Below are 20578 nucleotides of genomic sequence, written 5' to 3'. Positions count from 1 at the left end.
GTGCCACTACTTGAAGAAAATATAGGATCAACATTCCAACACACAGGCCACAGGTACAGCCAACAACTTTCTCAATAGGACCCCACAGCTAAGGAAATAATGCCAAGAATTAAAAAAAATGGGATGGCATTAAATTAAAAAGTTTCTGGACAGCAAAGGAAACAGTTAAAAACTTGAAGAGAAAACCTACAGAATGAGAGAAAATCTTTGCTAGCTACTCTTCTGACAAAGGATTAATATCCAGAATATATAAAGAACTTAAAAAACTTAATACCAAAAAAAAAATTCAACAAATGGACAAATGAATTAAACATACACTTTTCAAAAGAAGAAATACAAATAGCCAATAAATATATGAATAAAAAGTTCAACATTGTTAGCAATTATGGAAATGCAAATCAAAACTACACTGAGATTTCATTTCACTCTAGTTAGAATGACACCCATCAAGAATACACATAATAGCCAGGTGTGATAAGACACAGCTGTAATCCAAGGGACTTGAGAGGCTGAAGCAGGAGGATCACAAGTTCAATGCCAGCCTTAGCAACTTAGCAAGGCCCTTAGCTAGATGTTGTCTCAAAAAATAAAAGGTGCTGGGAATGGGGCTCAGTGGTCAAACTTCCCCCAGTATAAAATAAATAAATAAACACATTAAAATAACCTCTTGTCATTAACAACTATAATAAAAATAATAGTAGTGAATGTGACCATTGAAATATTCAAAATGGAGATTTCATGTATTACACCTGCATTAATGTTAACTACATGAAAAGAGAAATACCATTGTGGTTACTCTAAGGAAGAGGACATAATGAGAGGGGTATGAGAGAATTGTTTAATCTTTAAATCTTAAAACCATAATCTGTGAATCAGCAACAGCACAAATAGAATGAGCATAATTTTGTTCTGATCCAAAATCACTGGCATTTTTTTCTGATATTCATCTCATTCTGTCTTCAATTTTTATTACTTACTAAAGTAACACATATACTAGCATACTGCGATGAATTACTCCTTAATGGAAACCAAACTGTGAGACTATGTAGTTTTCTTGAAACCAAAAACATTACCTTGCACATAGCTGAAAGTCCATTATTTATAGCCAATTTAAATAAAAACTGCTATAGTTACCTTTTTTGAAATAGATGTTTATTATTAAAGAAAAATATATTTTTCTGTGATTTTGCAGTTTAGTGTGTGTTTATTTACAAATCTGTTGAGTTAGTAGCACAATCTAAAATTTGAAATTTTCCTTCCTTCCTTCTTTCCTTCCTTCCTTCCTTCCTTCCTTCCTTCCTTCCTTCCTTCCTTCCTTCCTTCCTTCCTTCCTTCCTTCCTTCCTTCCTTCCTTCCTTTCTTTCTTCTTTTCTTTCTTTCTTTCTTTCTTTCTTTCTTTCTTTCTCCTTCAGTCCTGAGGATTGAACCCAGGGGTTCTTTAACACTGAACTATATCCCCAGTGCTTTTTATTTTTTGAGACAGTCTCACTAAGTTACCAAGGCTGGCCTCAAACTTGTCATCCTCCTGCGTGGGCCTCCTAAGTTGCTGGAATTACAAGCATGCATCACTATGCCCTGATCCTTTTAAAATCTGATCCTTTTAAAAATTATATTTTACCACCACTCATTTATTTATTTGAAAAACTAATGACCACTTATTATGTTAAAGGCACTAATCTAGGCAATAATTTGAAGGATTAATAAAACAGTACCCACAGTTGATAACAATGTTTCTAAATGCACACAATTCATAATATTTTAATATCCAATCTTTATTTATTATGTTCAATAAAAACAAATTTAATCTCTAGTCAGGAGCAGTATTCTCAATGGTCACAAATTAAAGCCCAATTTATGCAACTATAATAAAAGACCTTATTAATGTTCATCTCATTATTTCAGGCAATAAAAATGACTTAAATTTTCACTTATCTACCACATGATTTTTCTCTAGTTGCCTTCTACATTGTCAACCAAGCATGTGTGAATTGGAAGGGAGGGGATTGCTTTTTCCTTACTCTCTGCAAAAACACTTTGTCTACATTTATTATGTCATTTATTTCATGCTGCCTGCTAAATTATTGAATACAAGTTCGTAACCCCATTACACTCTCTGCTTTTGGCAAGAAGGTTTAATGTTTTAGACCACCTCAGATTTCCCCACATTTTAAATAAAGTATGGACCCAGAGAATTTTCATAAATGAACACTCATTTTGTAATTATTTAATAGTCTTAATATATGTGTGTACACATGCACATATATATGCATATTTTAATTAAATATAAATACAATGCTGTTCGGTGATATATTTTTTGAAAATATTAATTAATAATAATAGATAATTAATATTATTTGGCATTTATGTCTAAGCAAATTTGTAGTGGAAAATGCAGCAGCAGGTAAAATAAATAAAAATATACCAACCAATTATTTGCACAAACTTTAAAACAATTTATAAAAATGAATCACAATAAGAACATACTATGGCTTAATGACAATAATGAGAACAGCAAAAAAGAATGCTCTAATTCTTATATATAATCAGTGGGAATTATATATGCTTATCAAATGTTGTTTGACTAGGTAACAGGTAAAACAACACTATGAAGCTTATGCACATTGATTTTTAAACACTAAAATAGATAAAACACAAAAGTTAAGAATATACAATTTTGGGAAAAAAACCTGCAATTAGTGGACAAATAGAAAATTTTCAACCTAATCTGAACATGATAGAGTGATTTTGTTTTAATTTTCAAATGACTGTTTTATTTTTCAGTTTTACTACCCAGTGCTGATAAGAATACAGTGAAATGGATAATCTCTTGTACTTTTGTTGAAAATACTCTTTAGGTACTCAAACATTTGCCAAGCAGTATTGCAAGATATATCTTTATAACATTTCTCTCCACAATTCATTTCATGAGGAAGGACTTTTCCTAGAAATTCTTCAGGGTAGAGAAGCATGTCCCATGACATGGAACTCATTCACCTCAATCTAGTTCTAACACAGGTCATGCCCCACTTATGATTTTTTTCTTTTATTTTCCAATGGTGCAAACGCAATATGTGTTTGGTAGAAATAGCATTTCAAATTTTGAATTTTGATCTTTTCCCCAGCTGGTGATGTGCTGTAGGATCCTCTCACAATGTTGGGCAGCTCCCAGACAGCTACACCATGGCCCGGTAAACAACCCACACTCTACAGGATGCTGTGTTGCTAAGGTGTGTAGTTCTGCAAGTTAAGAGGCACAAATGCACTTTCAGCAAACAATATTTTTAGGTTACAATGGATTTATTGGAACGTAACCCCACTGTAAGTCCAGGAGCATCTGTAGTTCCTTACTCACCAAATATTAACCTTGTTTCCTCTTCTAAAATTGTATACACAAAATGCTGGTGCATTCCAATGATGGGAACTCTCCTATCTCAATTTCGACTAAATGTACACAAATAAGGATAAATTACATGTTTTTAATACATCCTTCTCACACATTTTAATATTTTAGACTCCTATAAGTATGAGTGTGTGGGTGTGTGTTTGCATACAATCCATTCCCTCAGGTATTCTTGCAGTCTGCAGACTCCCATTTGTTTTTGTGTCAAACATTCTCCTTGTATGGAGAACAGCCCCCACCCCCATCCCATGATCTCTGTTCCCCCCAAAAAAGAATAGACAGAGGCTGCTAGGACAGGTAGGTCTTCTCTTATTTTTTCTCAAGGCAAATCAGCCTATCTTGCTTATAAATCTAAGTTAAAAATGTCTTTCTGACTTTCCTCACATGGTTCCCATGAAGATGAAGATGAGCCACTGTCTGAGATTCTCTCTGATAGGTGGAAATGAAAAGCAATGAACATCAGTGTGACACAGGGTAAATCTCAGTATCCACTCATAGCTTTGGTTCTTTTCTACAAAACAGACATAATAAACCACAACTCATACGACTATTCTGAGAATAAATGAGATATGTTATGTGTAGACTTAGGTATTCTTTGAAGTTCCATGGTAAAGTCTGTTATTATTGGTGACAGTGAGGCATGTATGATGTGCACAATGCAGACAGATACTGTAAAGTTCCAGGATGGAGCTGGAATGTGCATTTTATCTCATAACACTGACTTTTACCTTCTCTTTTAATCTCTCATTTTGTTTCTGCTGAAAGGACAGTCAAAGACTCTGCCCTGCCCCTCTCCTTGTTTCCAGCTGGGGAGATTGTTTTACGGGAAGCAATTATTAAACCAGATAGCACTGTATCTAATCTCAGATGTAAGGTAGAGTGATTCATACTATCAGTGCTGAACGAAGTCAGAAGAGAAGGAAGTAAGTTGGTGGAAACAATGGTGGATAGATTGGGTGGGGGAGGTTGCATTTTAGCTGGGCCATGGAACACCAGAAAAAATGTAAAGAAACAAGCATTCCAAACTAGGAGTTGAGTATGAAAATTGGTAGAGAAAACTCCTTCTAAAGGTGATTGCCAGCTAGGCATGGTGATGTATACCTGTAATCCCAGCAACTCAGGGCACTGAGGCAGGAGGATTACAAGTCTGAGGCCAGCCTTAGCAATTTAGCAAGACCTTGTCTCACAATAAAAAATGGGTAGTGATGTGACTCACTTGCAGAGTACTTGCCTACTATGTGTGAGCTCCTTGGTTGAATCCCCACCATTGAAAATAAATAAATAAATAAACAAACAAACAAACAAACAAATAAATAACTAAGATGATTAACTGTCAGTATTCTAGGGAAGAATGAAATCAAATTATAACACCACATCTTGGCACAAAGCAATGGACAAGATAACCAGCACTGCACTGAAGAGAACATTGTTGGAACAAGCTTGAAGCTTATGGTTGCCAGGGCCTCACTGTCTAAATCCACTTGCTTTTTTCCAGCTTTGCTCACCCTTCTCTTGTCCTCAGCACCCTGACTAGAAATTGCTGGCTTCCTCTAGTTGTAAATCTTCATGATCTAATGCCTTTCTTTCTAATAGACTGGCATTCCCATTTTTTTAAGGATTAAAATTATCTCAGAGTTTTCATGATCTTCATATTTATTTTTTGGTAGGGGTGGGTGCCAGGGACTGAACTAACTCAAGGGCACTCGACCCCTGAGCCATATCCCAAGCCCCATTTTGTATTTTATGTAGAGACAGGTCTCACTGAGTTGCTTAGCACCACTATTACTGAGGCTGACTTTGAACTTGCAATTCTCCTGTCTCAGCCTCCTGAGCCACAAGGATTACAGGTATGTACCACTGGGTCCCGCAATCCTCACATTTCTACAATGAAAAATAATAGCCTACAAGATGCTATGATTTTAAAGTATAACTACTAACTGCATAGTTTTAATTTTAAAAGTGTATCTATTGGAATTGCATGAAATATAAAATTGAATTTTTAAGGAAAAACATAAGTATTAGTAACATGTCAGAATCAGTAACAACACCTAATACAGTAGTCCCCCTTTATTTATGATTTCAGTCATCTAGGGTCAATGGTGGTCCAAAATATTAAATGGAGAATTCCAGAAATAAACAATTCACAAGTTTTAAAGTTTGAACCATTCTGAATAGCATGATTTGATCTCACACTCTCCTGCTCCATATTGCAGGGGATGTGAATCATCCTTCTGCTCCAAGTACCTAGTCTATATACACTACCTGCCCACTGCCACTTAGTACAGTCTCTGTTATGAGATGCACTGTCATGGTAGCTCAGTGCTTGGTTTAAGTAACCATTTGTAGCAGCCAAAGCTATGTCAGGACGTCTACATCATTCACCTCAATTCATCTTCCCAAGTAGACACTGTGTCATCTCACTTCAACATCAGAAGAAGGTACACAGCATGATATTTTGAGAGCAAGAGAACACATTCACAAATTGCTATGACATCTATTTTACTAATATTGTAATTATTAAACTGTTATTGTGCCTAATTTAAAGATTAAATTTTACCATAAGAATACATATATAGGAAAAATAGCACATATAGGGTTCTGTACAATCTATGGTTTCAGGCATCCACCAAGAGTCTTAGAATGCATCCCCCAGAGATAAGGGGAGACTACTTTACATATTTATGATAAGACTCTAAATTAACTATCACATTTATTCTTCATTTTGTTAGATAGTATTACAATTATTATTATTACTACTATCACTATTATATTTTCACTTAGTAGTAGACAAAACTGATATTTAAAAGGACTGTTGTTTGCCTAAAGTCACAGAGTCACAGAGCTTATAAATGGCAGAGATGTGGAACTGAATCAAAGTCAAAATTCTGCACATACAATCAAATGAGGGGTTTTTGTTTGTTTGTTTGTTTGGGTACCAGGATTTGACCCAGTGGTGCTCAACCACTGAGCCACATCCCCAGACTTTTTTTATATTATATTTTGAGAAAGCCTCAGTAAGTTGCTTAGGGACTTGCTAGAGGTTGGCCTTTAACTTGTGATTCTCCTGACTCAGCCTCCTCAACTGCTGAGATTTCAGGTATGCACCACTGTGCATGGCTATAAAGAAATAAGTTATAAGGATGGATGAGAGAAGTAGCTTCTCAGATATCCAAGCTATAGGAGCACTAATAACTCCAACCCTAATTCACAGTCTATGCTGGCCATGACTTTGTAGGAAGCCAGGAGCATGGATATCTTTCTACTGTGTATCTTTACAAGTTTGTGTATAATTTCAGAAAACTAAAAGTAGGCAATCCCAATCTATTCAAATAGCTCTGCTTACTGGACACAAAAGTATATTTTTATTACCTAAATTATAAATCTTTAAAAATCCACAAAATAAAATCTAAATGAGAAGAAAATTATTCAGAAAAGAAGCATTTGAAATTTTTTTCAGAATGCTGACTCTACTACTTTAGTGCAAATGAATTAAATATGTGCATTCATTCTGATAAGTATTTTTTAATAGAAACTGTTTCTTCCATCATTAAATGAACGTTCTTCAAATACCTAAAATTTTTAGTGTGGAAATATGTTCACTAATTGCCCACTGCTGGGTTCCAAGTAACCAGCCTGTCTGGTGCTCAGTCTAGCATATATGCACAAAAAAATTTATGATATTTTGTAAACAATTTATCAGAAATAAGAACCAATGGCAAAAGATGTAACCGTAACACTGGCAGGATAAATCATATTTGCAATATAAGACAGGAAGGAAAGGACTCTGTAAGAAGGTCGTGATCAGTATATACTTGGAGATTTTTCAATATATATATGGGACCCTGGAAAGCACAAGTAAATCAGACAAGAAGAAAAGAGATCTTTACAAGGTGTCCAAGTAATAAATAATTTACAAAGCAATTTAGCAACCTCAGCAGGCACCACTTACAAGACTGTGGTAGGGAACGGAGTCTATATTTGTAGAGAAGAGTAGAATCAATACAAGGAGCAAGCTGTCAGTTTTTTCTATAGTGTCAATATCTCAGACTGGCTGCTTTCACTGGTGTTCCTGTGGAAACAATTTCCAAAAGTATACTATTGAGTGACATGCTGCATGGATTAAATGATTTACTTTAATCCCCTAACTGCATGTTGAAAGACCAATAGCCCAAAAGGAAAACTAGAGAGCCCCAGGACAAAGCAACCTATAATAACAGTGTGATTTGGGAATGGTTTATACTTAAGAAAACCCTAGTGCCACAGCAAGCTCCATCCAGAACAAGTTTAAATGAGAAGTGGCCACGATAGACTTATAATATCTAACTACCAGGAGAATCATTCACAATATTGAGCGATCTGATTAAATAGATCTATTGGTCAACTTCTCTCTTTGTAGGTTATCATATGAAAAGGTGATTTGATCTTGGAACAGCAATGAGCAGACTTAACTCCCTCTTGTTTGGACTTAAATGTATGTACCTTAAGAAAAAATATTTGAAGTATCTTGTAAAACTTAAACATGACCCTACTACTACATTATTAGGCATAATAAACATTTATCTCATTAACCAAAGGCTATAGAAATATACCTTAAGAACAGAGCAGTAGGCAGGTTCAGAGACACATGTAAGAGGAAGACACTGCCTACAGCCATGGAGGTAGATTAAAAAAGTTGGCTTCCCAACCCCATTTATTCATGACCTTGACCTTCAAAATGAGAAGATGAGGTTCCACTGAGCTTGAATCCCTTCCAGCAGAAACAGTTCTACTATAAACATCAACTAGTGGTTAGTCTTAGAGTAGATAGATCATTTGTGAGCTACTGATGTACACAGAAACATTTGCCTTTAAACTGAAGGACACCCAATAAATAATGAACTAAGATGCAACTATGAGAATTCCCTTCCCAGTACAGAGTGTACCACTCAGGAGCACTCACATATTTTGAAGGTGGGAGAAATGTAGGCAATTTATTGTTCCTCCAGGAACTGAAGGTAAATAAATGCTTGGACTCTACCAAATGCGAGATTCCACAATGGCCTGTGGGTATTTTCCTGGAAATTGGCCACCTAGATGCAGGTGGCTGTAGGTCAGCACTGTCAGCTCCCTGATTCATCAGTTAGTGGTGAACTTGAAAGCAAGCAACAGTCTTGCCTTTTTGCTTCTCTAGGGCTGCACTTTGTTCCTTGAATTAAATCCATCCTGCTTCAATCTTCCAAAATGTTTTCTGCTTTTCTGATAAAACAGTGAATGAGACATTGCCTTTTTTAAAAATTTGTTTTAATTAGTTATACATGACACTTGAATGCACCTTGATACATCATATATGGCCTTTTAATATTTTCTAATAGAAACATCACACCACATACATTGCATTTAAATTTTGAAGTAACAGAATAAGAAAAGATATTAAAGATATGAGATAAAAGTTATTAAGATCCGCTAATCCAGAGCTGCAGGTATAGCTCAGTGGCAGAGAGCTTGGCTAGCATGCACAAAGACCTGGGTTCAGTTCACACCAACACACATGTATATACAAACATACACACAAGAATGGCTGACCCACACTGCCCCAATTAAATCTATTACATGAAGAATTTACTCTATTAATCTGTAAGGTCTGAATCCAGGACTTCACACGTTATACCACTGAGCTACTTCAAACTAGCTTTAAAAAGTCTTAAGAGTGCATGACTTTAACTTGTTTGTCCAAAATGTTCACTGTATAATTCAGTCACACTGCATGTAACACTAGTTTATTCTTTTTCTTTCTTTCCTTCTTTCTTCCTTCCTTCCTTCCTTTCTTCCTTGAACTCAAGAGTGCTCAACCACTGAGCCATATCACCATACGTTTTATTAATTTTTATTTTGAGACAAGGGTCTCTAAATTGTTTAGGGCCTTGCTAAATTGTGTGAGGCCAGCTTTGAACTTGCAATCCTCCTGCCTCAGTCTCCCAAGCGGCTGGGATTACAGGTGTGCACCACTGCCTGGCAACAGTAGCAATTTCTTTACTTCAGATTAAGTAGCCATCAGTGCTAGGGTATAAGAACATAAAAACACAAAAATATAAACATGGTTTTTGTTCCTCATATTTGCAGAAAGAGCTATAGATAAGGTTAATAAGCATAAATACATGGGAAAAGTATTCTAACTCTGGATACTCCTAAAATTCAGAGGAAATCTCATAATTGAGAATTAAAATGATCATGATTTATTGGGTTTAAGCTAGGATTTGCAGAATGGGTAACTTTCAAGTGGTGGACAAAGGAAAAAAAAGTTTTGGTAGAAGAAAAACAAATAATGAATATTTGCAAGAATGTATGGGAAGTGTGATTGGATAAAAAGACTGGGATTATTTTATTGAAGGTTTAGAGAGATTTTGGCAGGAAATTTCAGGTTTGTTTGCATAAATGACTGGAAGCCATTAAAGGTTTTCTGAGCAGGTAAGTGATATAATGTGTACAAATCTAATGACAAAAATCAAATATATATCTATTTATCCTGAAAGTCTTAGATGTGACAGTTTCCAAAGTCAAAGGCATGATTATAAGCTTTTAAATATATAATAAAACAGAAAGAAAAGAAGAATCTCTGATTAACACATGATTACATGCAGAAGAACAATCTGCTTGTAATTTGCCAAAAGGAGTCTGTTCCAAGGTAAACATTACCTAATGAAATTAAAGTTAATGAAAATGAGTTCTAACATATTTTTATCCTCTAAAAATAAAAGTGAATAAAACAACCATATTTCTAAACCATATTTAAAGTTGTTGAATTGTAAAATGGAGCTTAAAATACTCAATTTTGAATTTACTCTGGGAAGGTAAATTTTCAAAATCAACATTAAAATTTTAAACCTAGTTTTTTTTTTTTATTTTTTGCAAAATATTCTCGGTGTTTGCTTGAGTTTGACCACTTTCCACCTACAGAGGTACAGATGACCTAGACTTGATTTCTGCAAAGGTACAATAGTGAATTATTATTAATTTAACTAAAATGTGAAGTGCTAATAGACAAGGACTATCATCTATGCATATTTTGGCTTCTCTCTAAGCACTTAACTCACTGCTTTGCATGTAACATAGGTTCCACATGCCTGTGATCACTGATGGAGGAAAGATAGCCAAATCAGATTATTCAAGTATGATTATTAAAATATAATAAAAGGTACTGTTTAGAACCAAGCAGAAAGCACTTTGCACTCTCCGCATGAGGGGCAATGAAGAGTTATACCTTAAGTCCTGCGGAGGATTTGAAGGAAAGAAATTTGGCAAAGGCTGGTCCTATGGATAATGTCAAAAGAAAGATAACTAGGTCCACTCTTGAGGGAAGGGTCAAGAAGTCTAATGTGATGGTCAAGAAAGAACCACTGGAAATTAAGAATTTGGTAAAGACAGAATTATCATTCATTCATTCATAAGTTTGTCAAGAAGCTATGAATAAAAACAGGCCCTATATAATCACTCAGAGTTAATCTCTGATGCTTTGGATCAAGCCGGGTGGACAGCTGGAGCAGATCCTTGCAGAGCCTAGTAGCTGTGACAATAGTAGAATGTGTGTCAGCAACACAACTTAGCTCCAAAGACCATCAAACACTAAATCTCAAGACACATGTCCCTTTCCTACCAAAATGGTCTAACAAACTAAAACAACCCCAGCCCAGAGATTATCAGGGCCCTTGCTCATTTGTACCTACTTCAAGAGCAGAGACAATCAAGGACCAATCATAGGACAGAATACCAAAAGAAAAGTATGATGAAAACTACAGGGATAGATTTTAAATTAAGTTATCTTGGTGAGTTTCAGGAACAAAATTAAGTTTTGAAAAAAAAAGTTCATCTTAAATTCTGATACAATAAATGAAACAAGCATATTTAAAACTGGATGATATAAATTTCATTGCTAGCCAGAGTCTGAGAGAAAATATTAGAAAGACTAAAAGGTGATATAGAAATACATTCAACCAGTTCAAAACGTTAAGTAAGAGTTTCTATGGTACAGACTTAATGTGGCTTCTTATTAAGCTGTCCTTTAATTAGATTTTACCTAAAAATTTCCATTTAAAAAATTTTAAATATGAAGATTGACTTTGGATTATCAAGAAATATTAATTAATTGAAAATTGTTACAATAAAAATAAATTTTAAAAAATTGTATGCCAAGTCACAAGGTGATTTCCAATTTTGCTATGCACAGAACTCTCATTTTCTCTTTCTGTAAGTCTGTTAACTCAATAAAAACACTTTGGAATTTAGTATCAAAAGAATTGGACTGGAGCTGGGTGCAGTGCCTCACTCCTATCATCTCAGCAAACTTGGAAGGCTAAACCAGAATGATTGCAAGTCAAGGCCAGTGTCAGCAATTTGGTGAGATTCTATCTCAAAATAAAAAGGGCTTGGTGGTAGAGGGCCCCTGGGTTAAACCCAAGTGACAAACTAATAATAATAATAATAATAATAAATAAAATATTTGGACTGGAGATAAAGCTCCACCAAGTTGAAGTGAATACATTTGGATGATATTCTTCCATTTTAAAGAATATTATAAATATTTGGTATCAAAATTTTGAGGAATATAGAACTGCATACAAAAAGTCACACTGTAATTCTACCACTATTTTTATTCTTATATACTTTCTTCAGAATTCAATGTTTACAATTATTATTATTTTAAATCTATTCTGAAGCTTGTGATATTTCATTATATTTGACCTACAAACATGACCATTTACTCTAGCTCAACAAGATATAATTTTCTCTCATTAGCTACATTCAGTACAACCAATCACCTATCGGTGTCTAAGAGCTTGGGAACTACACTAAAAAGATCCTAGGTTTGCAAGTGAGTTGTCCACTTACTCACTAAATAACTTCAAACAATTTTCTCTCTTTAAAACTTAATTTCTTTAATCCATAAAAGGTAATAAGGATTGTTCCTACTCTATAAGACTTTTTTGGAGTCTCAGTGAGATTATATCAAAAGTGCTGAGGTAATATCTTACACCTATCTATTCACTTATTCTTTAACAAATGTTTACTGTTTTCATTCTTCATTCTGTGTCCCAGTCAGTATGACAGGCACCAAGCAAACAAAAGGAAACAGATAATGCTCCATATCAATGTAGTCTACTGGGGAATGCAGACATAAAAAGAAAGAAAAAGAAAAAAACGCACAAGGTAATTCTTTATCATCCAAATAAATAGTATGAAAGAAAATTAGTGTCATGAAAACCCATAACTGAGGGACATAATCTGGTCTGAAAAGATCCTGCAGATGAGGAAATACTTCCTGAAAAAGTACCTTGTAAGCTAAAACCTGGAGGAGACATAGATAGACAAAAAGAACCAACAGGGCACACACTTATAATCCCAGTGATTCAGGGGACTGAGGCAGGAGAATCACAAGTTCAAGACTAGGAATGCATCTCAATGACAGAGTCCCCTGGGTTCAATTCCCAGTATGCCAAAAAAAAAAATAATAAAAGGCGGGGAGGGGAAGGGGGAGGAGGAGACCAAGAGAATTCCTGCTGGAAAATTCCTAGGGAGGGTCCTGAGATGGGTAGAAGCTTTGTGTTTTGAAGTATCTCAGGACTCAGAGATACTTCCACAATTTCAATCATAAGCAGTATAAATCTGTATATTCAGTTATTTTCCCAAACAAATCAAAAAGCAACATATTGTCAATTTTGCCAATTTTATTTCATTAAAAGAATAAAAGTTTACCTTTGAAAAGGCATTCATTTGATTTCCCTAACTTGAGTATTCCTTAACATTTTTGAATCTGTAGTCATCATAATGATGATTATAACGTGATAATCCAATGAGCTACTCATGCAAAAGTGCCCATGTATATAGAAAATCATACTTAAAGTTTGTTCTTATCAATGCTGTCATTACTGACCAAGAGATATTAACACAGAAGAGTTCTAAGCCACCATAGCTAATGACATTAAGAAATAAACCTGTTTAATCCTGTAGGGAGTGTTATTTCAATAAATTTTTAAGAGAATATTTGATACATATTTAGTTGAAAAAACACTACCTACCTTCTAGTCAAATTTGATCATTTTTCTTATTTTCAAAGTGAGCAGTTATATCATCACATAAGCCAAGGTTTGAATAAATGATAATAAACTTCAATGAAAAGTTGCACAAAAGGTATACTAAATTTTTAGGTAGAAAAAACCACGATAAGCAGCCTAGAGGATTTAGGCTGCGAGGCCCCTGGATGAGATGCAGAGGGCAGTGTAACAAAGGAGGAGATCGGCTGCTCCCCAGGAGGCTGCGCACAGGTGCCCAGGACCAGCAGGAACTTCCCTATGCAGAATAGGTGGATTATTCTTTTTTAACAAGAGAACACCTCTCTTCACTTTATGTTAATAGGCCTGTTCAAGAGAAAAATTCCTGACTGAGTAGTGCAGACAAACTCTGGAGCATCAAAACCACTTAAAGAATTATACTTCTTCTAGAAAGAGAAAGTAGCCATTCCCTGATGGACTTAACAAGATATAATCAGGAAAAATTTTATCTGACTTAGTTGAAATAGATGAATAAACATCTTAACAAATCAACGGTCAATAGTTTTAGAAATATAATTAATTTTATATTTATTTTAGCAAAATGTAGCATGATCAACTTTTGGCTATTTCCTCACAACTGAAAAGCTATTCTTTGATCATGAGCAAATCATTTGAAACTTGATTTTACTATGCTTATGCATGTTCAGTCCATATGTCATTAATTTTAGAAGTGTTCAATCATTTCTGCTGAATGTCTAGGCACTATCAAATACTGTTATCTAAAAAGAAGCAGAATAAAGGATTTGAGTTTTAACTGAAACCTGAAAATTTGGTAGGAAACACTCCAAAAAGCAAATAATAATAAAATGATAGTGTAAACTGTTACAAACACTACCACTTAATGTACAGAATCAAGATGCAAGTACTTTATTAATTGTTTGTACAGTTTAAAATTCAAACATGTTCTTAGTGGAAAAAGAGGAATGACCTATAGAGCAATATTTAAGGTATGAACTTGTGAATGTTCTAGCAAATGATGACAAACAGCTACCATTGCTCAGGAAAAGCAGCTAAAAGAAAAAAGAGACTAACATACATCTTTTCTTTCAAGATCTGCACAAGGAAGTCTCATTAAAATGCTCCCAAATGAACAGATAAGGCTTTTTACTTCTTCAAGGTGACTAGCTAATCTGCCATTTTCATAACTATAATAGAACCATGTGATGTTACTTAATTATATTTTTGTTCTGGCAGGTTTTTATATTATACTGCATAGAATCAGGTAGGGGATACTGAAATCAACAACAAAAGATTTCACCTTTGAAGATGATCCACTTATACTTTGATCATCTTGAGGGCATTGTCAGGTAGCTCTTGGCAGTTAAGTTTGCATTAGTGTTTTAAATCAATATCATGATTTTATTCCAGTTTACATTAAAGTGCAACCTCAACATTTCCACTAAGGTTCACTAAATTTTGCTGAACAAAGATGCAATTACCAGATTATGTTCATGTTAGAAGACGAAGACATGCATTGGTCCTACACTCCAGGGGTGCAGACAAGTAGCCATTACACATCTTTATATAGTTGTTCTGGTATGTTGTGTTTTTTTAATTTTCAAATGAGTTAAATTTTTTCTTTCAAAATTTGCATGTACAACTTTTATTGAAATAAAATTTGGTAATGTTGATCTTAAATTTCCCTATGAAGACTCCAGGAACTACCATTAGGGCCACTCTTGCTGGAACATATGCTCCAGGGAATGCCGCATTTCCCATCATTATATTCTATTCATCCCCTACCCTTGCTTTGTGATCTGCACAGCCCCTGTGGGAGTGAGACATAGCAACTCCTTGAATATAGAACCACCAAGGTAGAACGAAGAACCAGTAAGAGTTTCTTAAACAATACCAACATGCTGTTATCAAAATTCCAGGAGAAAGCTTTTCTTGCTTGTTTGTTTTTCCTGGCTGACAATTTCTGTTCATCTCAGATATGGCCACAGAGCTGAAACTTGAAAAGCAGGTTCAATTTTGACTAGTGAGGATGGATGGGTAGTATGACATATCAGGGGTATAAGGCAGTTCCAAAAAGGAAAACACACAATTTGTTATGATAATTGCTTTGTCTGATCCAAGCAATAAATTAGTAAAGAAATGGGTGATACACGTTCTGGGTGAAAATAGTTAATATACCATTACCCAGAGGCTTTTCACACCTTTACCCTATGTAAGTATCTTCCAAACAAATTTTAAGCATGCAATCGGTGGATAAAATGTAAAACCAGAATTATGTAGAAAACTAAAGCACTCTCAATGTGTAGGACCCAACAAAAACACTGTTTAAAAATCAATGATCTAATTTTATCCTCTGATGAGAAAAATGAGACACAGGGAAATGAAATGATCTATTCAAGATTATTACTAGAATTGGAAACAAGAGATCCTTTACTTACTTTGTACTAATATGCATAACATTATAAATTATCCCAATTGTATTTTCTGGCAAGGTTCAGGGAAAAAAAGAAAATAATGTCAAACATCATATTTTGATATGAAGAAATTAAGAATGTTGGATTGTTTTTTAATCTTCATTTAAATGTTATTTTAATTATTGTCTTTATCTTCACTCTTGGATTCACTAACTTTTTAAAATGCAAGTCTAAAACTTAACTAGAATACGTGTAGTCACTTATAATAGTACAGCCATGCTATAGGATTTAGCCTGAGCTGAGAGCTTTGCTTTCTTTAACAGCTTCAGCATTCAATAGATGGGGTTCCATTGTGACTGCACAGGTGTACAGTCAAAATGTGTGTCCTGCTCAAAGGAGGAAAATGAATTTCCCCAAATTTGGACTTAATTTACTGCATATATTGTATACTTTCCAGTCAACCTTACTAAAGCTTGTTATTAATTATTGACCTTTTTTTTATTATTTAGATTAGCAAGTCAAAATTTACCTTCTCTATCATGTAAGTGAGCAAAATATTACCTATATAGTAATTAGATATACATTCAATAAGGATTACATTGTTCTTACACTGTACTGAATTTTTCCCACAACAAAACTGTTAATTAAATTAAAATTTATAAAAGGCCTGGCCCAGTGACTCACACCTGTAATACTAGCTGCTCCTGGAAGGCTGAGACAGGAGGATCACAAGTTCAATGTCAGTCTGAGCAACTTAGTGAGACCCTGCCTCAAAATAAAAAGCAAAAAAAAAAAAAAAAAAAATCATCATCATAATAATAATAATAATAAAATAAAAAATAAATAAAAAGCAAATAAATAAAAGGACTGGGGATGTGGCTAGGTGGTACAGTGCCATCGTGTTCCATCCCCAGTACCCATAAATACATAAACAAATTAACGAGTCTGATCTTTAGTAATTTTTTATTATTACATTAATCATGAACCTTTGTAATATGCTTTTGCTTTTTCAGGTAATTTGGTATATATTCATCAACTAAAATTTTCAGGAAAGATTATTTTCCCCAAATTGATGAAGATAAATTTTAAAATATTGATGGATAATCTTCTAGAAATATATTATTGACCAAAGATACAGAAATTTTAAAGGATATTTTTCTTTTTTCTTTTTCCCATCTTGGCATATTATATAATCCCCCTACATTTCCACAGTACCCAAATTCAAACAATTATTTCATTTCCTCTTAATAAATAAACTGTACAACAAATAAGCACAGCTATTTCTTTATACAAGACACAAGACATCAAATCATTCAGATCGAGTGGCAGAATCTTATTGACAATATAGTCCTGATAATTTCTAGACAGGCTTTATCTCTGAGGTGTCATTAACAAGTACATGGCTCTAAAGACAGTTTTCCCTGTAATACAAAGCTGCTCTCCCGCCCTTTCTGTTGCAGTCATTTTCCCGCCTCCCAACTACTGTCAGTCTGTGAACATCCTAGCTAGTTATTGGTTCATCAGTCGGCTTGCAAGTATCATTCTCCGTTATTGGTCCCCTGTTAGCCCGGTGGAATTCAACTGTTTACTGTAGCTACCCCGCCATCTTTTCTCTCGTGCTTCTCTCTCTCCTACTGACTTTCTCTAATCTCTTTGCTTTTCCACTCTCTCTAGCATGAGCCCTTTCTTGTTCCCTTTCTTTTCCTCTCATTTTCTCTCTTACCCTGTAGGGAGACACTCTGTTTGCTTAATAAACTCCCTTATGTGATTTCCCGCGTCCGGTGTGGTTTTTGTGAGATCCCTTACCTTCCCCAGTTCAAATTCTGGCCCCACAGAGACTACTTGGGCAGATGGTAGGAAAGGAACCCTCTCTTAAACATAGAGCTCTTGATTCCATTAATATTATCAGCAAAATACACAAGAAATAAAAATTTTGACCATTTTTTTTAAGTGTATGAATTCTTTGATAGTTCAGGGCCAATCATTTCTACTCCTTTAGGTAAAACAATCATTTTCTTCCATAAGTGAACAAAATTAAAAGATATAATCAAAGATGCCAATCTAGCAATAAGGATTGTATCATAGTCAAGGACACTTAAGAGAGATCCCTTTGAAAAGAGAACATTGTGCTTAACAGCTACAGAGGGCAAATTCTGGGTCAGCCACTTTGCCAGGCCCTCTGTCTCCCTTTTCTCATTTAATCCAGGTTTTTGAGGTATGCATTACTACTTTCAGTTTTATAATTGAGTACACTGAGACATAAAAGTTATCAAGCAAGGACACATACTACTGACAATTCCAAGATTCTAACCTGAATTCATTTAATTCCACAATGTATTCCCATGATACCACATCACACTTTGAGACTCCAGAGTCTAACAAATCAGTCTCTTCAGTTTTTAGGGTGGATTTATGGCTCCTGAGTTCCCAAACTCAACACCTATCTCTTGCTTTGCTATAATTTTCACCGTTCTCGCTGAAAAAAAAAAGTGTCTGATAGAAAATCTACTGTACAAAGACCTGGATTTTAGAGTCCATATGAGAAATTTTAGGACTTTCATGTACTTGTGAAAATGTTATAGAGTTCTCATATCTGTGACTTCCTTTAAAAAGTTTTCCTTTTTTCCCCAGAATAACTTGATTATATAAGCTCAGGAATCATGAGAACTTGTTTTAATATATTTTAGAATGGTACAAAAACAAAGAAATACAAGGACTGTAAGAATAATAACCTCAGATTTTTAAATTTAATTTAACTTGATATGGATCCTACTTAAAACACATGTTCAGAAAGCAGGTATTTCTGTCTTGTTTATGTATTCATTGCCCTTCTGTTCACTATGCATTTGTTTCCAAATTTGGTCAACTGCAAATGAACTATTCTTCACTTTCTATGCATAAAAAAGACTTAGAGGATTTGTTTTAAATAGAGTCCAATAAACAATAATACTGATAAATACTAATATTTTTCATTCTCTACAGTATAATTTTAATAAACATTTTAATACTAAAAGTCCATAGCTCAAAATTAACCTAAAAATCTTTCTGAAATATATGGAAGGCTCTGGCCTCAGTCTACACATATATACATCAAGTCAAATTATTTTCCTTTTAATTTCAGAATACTCTTTAGAAATATATAAAATTACTGTTGAGCGTGGTGGTTCACACCTTTAATCCCTGCTACTTGAGAGGCTGAGGCAGGAGGATTACAAGTTCAAGGCCAGCTTCATCAACTTAGCAGGAAATTTTCTCAAAATAAAATAAAAGCTCAGAGCACTTGCCCAGCATGTACCAAACCCTGAGTTCAGTTCCCAGAAACACACACGCGTGCGCACACACACACACACACACACACACACACACAAAGTTCTGGAAGCATAATAGTCTTCAGTTTTATTTTACACATAGACCAGTGAGCCAAATCAGCAACACCACATCAAACAAAAACTTCCATTTATGCTTTTTTTTTTTTTTTTAACTTTTTTTTCCTTGTTTGCTTTGAGATAGGGTCTTGCTATGTCACCTAAGCTGGTTTCAAACTCATGAACTCATGTGATCCTCCCACCTCAGCCTCCCAAGTAGCTGACATATGGACACCTGCCACCACACTCTGCTGAACAAAGGTTTTATGTTTACTTTTCAAACGGAATCCACTCATAGATGTAGAAATATTGGTGAGGAGACAGTTACTTTCCACTCTGACATTTCCATTCATGAAACTGTGGCTCTTCCTTCACATCTCTCCACTAACTTATTCACGTAGCCCTGAAGGAGGTGAAGGGACTTAGAGTCTGGCAAATTTGGAAAGATTAAACTAAGATGTGTAGCTCCACCCAGCCCCTCTTTCTTTGGGGAGCAATCTGCATGCAATTTCCACAGGAAGTTGCATGGAAAGGAATCCCTGCCATCTGAATTCTCAATAAAATATCGCACGAGTAACATCCAGTATATGCAAAAACAAAACGAAGACAAATTTTAGGAACTGCACTTGAATTATATTATCTCCTCACAGATCCTAAGTGACACAACCATATAACTTTTCAGTGTGTTCAGCCCAAAAATTGTAAAGAGAAACATAAATCTACTATTGAATAGCTGATAGTTAAACATAAACTCAAACTTAGAAGTACAATAATTTACATTCAGAATGGAAAGTAAATTAAAAAGTGATATAGAAATTACCAGGTAGATATACTCAACACATATTTTATTTCCTTCTCGATAATAAAAATTGTATTTCTATGGTTTGTTGTAAATGAAAAATAAGACTGGGAACTGGGCATTTTCTTCTTGGCACTTTAAAATAAAAACAATAAATGAATAAATAAAAAACCTCATTGAACTGTAGATTTTCAGCACTCATCAATATAACTGATCCATGAGCCATTAGTGGGTCATAAAATAAGAAAGCTCAATAAAATAATCATAACCTTGCATGTTTATTTAGTTCTGAGACTTAAATGATGGACCTTTGTACCTGACCATGCCTAGAGACAGAGTTTTGTCGCACACATACACACAAACAACTTAGGTTTTGTTTTCTTTTTCTTGTCATTATCATATAGGCTCTCACACGCATGTTCACAGGACAACATCTATAATGGTTGCCACTATAAACTTTCTTTAATCAGCAACAAAGGAGTGAGTATAATTTGGTTTCCATTTAAAAATAAATAACTTAAGCTATGCTTTGTTTTTTTTGTTTTTTTTTTTGTAGGCAA

The 20578-nt window shown here is 34.6% G+C and overlaps 1 protein-coding gene across 7 annotated transcripts in view; it reads right to left on the bottom strand.

The window, feature by feature from the left end:
- HNF4G (hepatocyte nuclear factor 4 gamma) overlaps positions 1-20578 on the bottom strand; it is a 135134-nt gene that overhangs the window by 59328 nt on the left and 55228 nt on the right. For 4 of the 7 annotated variants that reach the window (XM_079106370.1, XM_079106369.1, XM_079106371.1 and 1 more), the window contains one exon: positions 7350-7469. The exons of the other annotated variants lie outside the window; for them this stretch is intronic. The gene's annotated coding sequence lies outside the window, so the exon portion shown is untranslated. The remainder of the gene's footprint in view (positions 1-7349; positions 7470-20578) is intronic. 7 annotated transcript variants of the gene reach the window in all.

Source organism: Sciurus vulgaris, assembly GCF_902686455.1.
Source record: "Sciurus vulgaris genome assembly, chromosome: 1".
Classification (NCBI taxonomy): domain Eukaryota; kingdom Metazoa; phylum Chordata; class Mammalia; order Rodentia; family Sciuridae; genus Sciurus; species Sciurus vulgaris.
This window is presented reverse-complemented; position numbering and strand designations above follow the sequence as displayed.